The sequence below is a fragment of the Frankliniella occidentalis genome, unplaced genomic scaffold, assembly GCF_000697945.3.
Source record: "Frankliniella occidentalis isolate FOCC.00 unplaced genomic scaffold, Focc_3.1 Scaffold9, whole genome shotgun sequence".
NCBI lineage: Eukaryota > Metazoa > Arthropoda > Insecta > Thysanoptera > Thripidae > Frankliniella > Frankliniella occidentalis.
Genome location: NW_026267139.1, coordinates 3,264,667 through 3,269,457, shown reverse-complemented (window position 1 = coordinate 3,269,457; position 4,791 = coordinate 3,264,667). Strand labels below are relative to the sequence as shown.

At 33.9% G+C, this 4,791-nt stretch overlaps 1 protein-coding gene and 1 long non-coding RNA gene across 2 annotated transcripts in view; one reads left to right on the top strand and one right to left on the bottom strand.

Moving 5' to 3' along the window:
- The window catches only part of LOC113212144 (Y+L amino acid transporter 2), a 16,455-nt gene that overhangs the window by 9,317 nt on the left and 2,347 nt on the right, over nucleotides 1-4,791 (top strand). The gene's annotated exons all lie outside the window — the stretch shown is intronic.
- LOC127752034 (uncharacterized) lies at nucleotides 752-4,791 on the bottom strand. Its single transcript, XR_008012288.1, has 4 exons — nucleotides 4,703-4,791; nucleotides 3,286-4,096; nucleotides 2,694-2,839; nucleotides 752-2,193 (listed from the first exon to the last, which is right to left on the bottom strand). It is a non-coding gene; the product is annotated as an uncharacterized LOC127752034 (long non-coding RNA).

Sequence of the window (4,791 nt, the reverse complement as noted above, 5' to 3'; positions counted from 1 at the left end):
GACCAGGGCCTGTCCACTCCGGCTACGATAATTTCCTGGGCGAATTCGGAGTTTCGGGGTCCGGACCCGCCACCCCACAAGCCCTCTGCCACGAAAATTCTTCTCGTTGAGGGACCAAATTAGATAATTAATAACGAGACATCAGAGTCTAGAAACGCATTTATCTTTACTTCGAAAATCTTTGTATTGCTAAATTTACGGAATTCAATCCATAAATTGCAGAAATATGAGTATTTTTTAAGCATTATATTTTGTTTTTGAAGGATGAACTTTTTTCTCATTTTTTGATTAAGATGATTTTCTTTCAAAATAAAACTGTTCAAAAATGGTCTTTTAATATTTTAAAAGCGATGGAAGGTTCAAAAGACTTAAATGAACAATATTTCTGTTAATTTTTCAGTGGCTGAGATTGGGTTTATGAATTTTCTTGAAGCAGAGATGCAATCAAGCAGACAACGTAGCTGTCAGCTGTTTCTCTTTGTTTACATTATGTAGCAGACGATATTTTATGTCAACATACCCAGTGTTATCAGAATTGTTTCCTTGCTTTCTTTTTGTGTAATGTCTCACAAGCTAGTAGACCTTCTATTTTCCCCTTTTTCATGGGCTGAGTACTTAGTGTTCCACTTTCAAGTGAAATGTAAAGAAAAAAATAGATATCATTGAAGCAGTGCAACAAGCGTTACAAGCTACAAAACGAAGTAAAGACGATGAGAAATCGATATTGGAGCGGCAGAAAAATACATAGCAGTCAAATTATACTTTTTCTTTTATTTCAATCAATCCGATACAATGATACTGGAGTTACACCTCTATTCCAAACAAATTGCGCTCTTGCATACAAATTTACAGATAATGTATGAAAACGATCATAGTAATTAAGAACTGAAGATTTAAAATAGAGTACATAGACATTCGGTAAATTAAGAATTCCTTGCATTAAATTATGTTTATGTATATTGGTTCACATTTCCTTACAAGGAAATGAACAGGGTACATCACAGATAAGAAAAAACAGTCATACGTAGGAAATATTGAATCTTATCAGCGAGGTAGATTTCAAGGGAACATAGATAGAGGCAAAATACAATTATAGACATGACAAAGTTAAAATCGTATCATTTCTAAAAAACTATTTAAAGGACATTGAATAATCTTTGATACCATTTAGCATTCTAATTGTTCTTTTTTTGAAGTCTAAACAATTTATTAAGAGATGTTCTCTGCTTCTCATCAGATCCCCAGATTATAATACCATATGCTAAATGTGATCGAATAAATGCATGAAAAACATAGCTATAAGAATTTTTGTTAAGACTTTAAGCCGCTAGCATTAGATAGAAAATTCCTTTTTTTGTTCTTTTCTTTTTTTTGAGCTTCTTACATATATCAGTCATATGGTTACCACCATTTAAGGTTTAAAGAAATATTTATGCCCCGAAATTACTAACAGTCACTTGTTGTATAGGAATACTGTTAACATTGAGAGAGAGTGGATTCATTTGTAGAATTAAATCGCATAAAGATTGTCCTGGTTAAGTTTAAAGCCAATCCTAAAGACGAGAGAAGTTTTCTACTTTTGTTAAGACATTTATAGCTTTCTCTGCAATCTCTTCCAAGATTTTTCCAGGAATAGCAATTGTAGTTTCATCAACATAGAGGACAAACTCTGCTAGTATATGTCTAATGATAGACCTAATAGAAATTGTATAGATTATAAAAAGATAGGATCCGAAGACAGAACCTTGCGGTTCCCCGTCTTTTATTATATCTTTTAGTGAAAGAACCAATTAGTTCTGTTCAGAGTAGATACCAACGGTTCTGTGTCTATTGAGACCCAAAGATTAAAACAGTACTCTTTTAAAAATTACAGATATCAAGAACAAATTAAGAAAATTACAAGGCCATATAGTTTAAAGGTCAGAAGAAGCTTCAGAGATTCTACAGAGGTATTGAATAACAGTCTTAAAACCAAATAGTTAAAAAAAAAAAACTTGTAGGACAACACTTTGCACTTGTACTCGTGAGTCTTTTCCCTCTGTTCTGGTTGTTGTCTCCCTGTGCTTGCCTCTCTTCGTTCTTCTTCACAGTTGCTAATTGAAACTTCAGCTACATACATCTTCCTCGATCTTTTTCTTGTATCTCTTCTGCTCCTCCTTCTTCGATGATCCTTGCAGCCAGCACGTATCATACCTGAAAACAAGAGCAGGAAAATAATTATTAGTTACAGTTGGGTATTTACAAAAATTACAAAATTGCAAAATAATTAGTAATTTTTATTTCTCAATGTCTTGAGGTTGGTATGCACTTTCAAAATAAAACACCCAGTTAATATTTTTTTTAAATGGGTTATAACCCATATATTACATAATGCAAGACTTGGTTCTAATAAGCAATGAATGCTGGCACAGAAGAGATTTGGTCCAAAAGAAATCGTTCATGTTGAGCATAACAATCAGTTAAACAGAATTGTTTCAGCTCATCAAGCCAAGTATTGACAAAATCATTACAAATTTAAATCAAAAAAGATTTGAAGGATTGCTTCCTATTTACCATGGAACTTCAAGAGCTCAGGTCCAACTCAAGATTAGATCGATAATTCTCGCATTAGAGTCAGGTCACTTATATAAAAGTCATGGCCATGTATTACCTGATTTTGTAAATGCACTACTATCATATTAAAAAGTACATACCTTGAGAAGTTGTCTTCAAATAGATAGGCACTATCCAAAACTCATCAGGCTATAGAAAATGCACAAAAATCATCATCAAAGTCCCTGTGTCCTTCATGAAATGTATCATGAACACGCTCTAAATAAAGCAAGATGCTTCAGCAAACCTGAAATCAATCAAAACCAAAAAGTTCAAAACTAACGAATAAACCAAATGCTCTGCTTTACTGCTACTAAGTAGCAAGAGGTCAGGGGTCACCGTCACTAATTGTCATGCATCAATGACGTAGATCCTTGCAAGAATATTTGTAATTTGGTGATTATAAAATATCTATGAGGATTGTAAGCTAGATCAGACTGAAGACTTGAAAATTGGAAATGACGCCGTTTGAATTTCAAGACTTTAACTTTCTCTATGTTCATCAATCAACAATTAGCATAAAATTTAAATCGCATCAGAATTTCAAGGCCCTAATGGCAAGCTCTACGAGGGCAACAATCACGAAGAGTTTTGGAGCTTAAACTTGTAAACTTCAAACTGACTCATCACGTTGATACAAGATATATTGAATATGAGTGAGTACAGATGATATAAAGGCAAAAATTCTCTTACCCTCTGAGGCATAGTGGCCAGTTTGTGTTTGTTGACTGCATCCCAAGTCTTCTTGGATGGGTGGCTGCTATTCATGACGTAAGTTGCTCAAAACAATATGTAGACTCTGGAACAAATATTGATTTAGATAATGATTCACTAGAACAGTTTGCGTTTGATAGAGATCACTTCACTTCATACTGCTACTGCACGGTGTACTTGATAACTTCTACTTCTTCCTTTCCCTTCATGGAAAGGAAAACGTATTGACATAATACCTATGCTGGAAGAAATTTTCAATGTATTTAACACAAGGGAGTTTTTTCACTTTTAAACTCTCTGGCAGCTATTGTTAAAAAGAAAATTATGTACAAGAGAGATTAGGACGGAGAAGTAATAGCAAGAGGAAATAAAATGAGGGTGCAACAGTATCTCAATTGTAATATTGGGATTGGCAAATAATTCTGTTCTCCTACAGACACTAAAGGCACATCAATAACACAGCCTTCCCTGGTTTGATCGTAAATTTGATTTGTAAAATGTTTTGATTGATTTGCTCAATGTCCCAGACAGATTCTAAGAAAATTTCACTGTTCCTCACAATTCTTTAGCAATTATAGTAGGCCATCATTCCTTGGTCAAAGTCTTCAGTAGTCTTCAATCAAGATATAATAAAATTATTTCTTCTGTAAAAGGACACCAAGTTTATTTCTACTGGAAGTGTGTCAATAGATGCGACAGGTGAAGTATTTGCATTTGAAGAAAACAGTAAAATTTGAATTCTAAATTATTTTATTGTTTTTAATTATTTTATTTGTATTCAATTCTTGCGCTGTAAACAAATAAAACAAAATGTTAAATAAAACCTATAGATGTTCCATGCCAACCCACAGAGTCTGTCTGTAAGGACTTCTATTATTAGACAGTTGTGGCTGTCTCCACCCAAAGATAAAAGTTTCCCATTTTGATAAAGATTGCCGCCCCAGCTTTGATGAGATTGTTGCTGTAGTCGAGTTCATTATACTTTCACACTAATGCTAATGTATCAGAACTCCAATGATGTAAGATCAACAATCACATAGAGGCCATTTCAAAGCATAGGGTTTTGTGTGGTTTTGTTTTGGAGTTTGCGACTTTAGTAGCATTTCAACAAATGCAAACTATTCATTCACCAAATGGGACAAAGCTTTTAAAATAGAAGTGCAAATCAGAAAAATTGGCTCTTTCAGATTGCGTACTGTAGCAAGAAAACTCAATTTTTGTGGAAGAAATTTTTCCACCCCTAATAAAGAAAAATTCATCTAATAAATAGATTAGGAAAACGAAATTACTCCCAGTGACCCTACCGAAGTGGTACATACAGACAGTTAGTAAGTTGGCATTGAATACATCAAAAATTAATGTACGAACAAACATAAGATTAAAACAAAATACTTACCTTCTTTAACCGTTTCTCTTTGGTTGGGCGTTTCCTCTTCTTCTTTGATTTTTTCACCTTTGATATGGGGGGCGAGGGTGGGAGTGGGG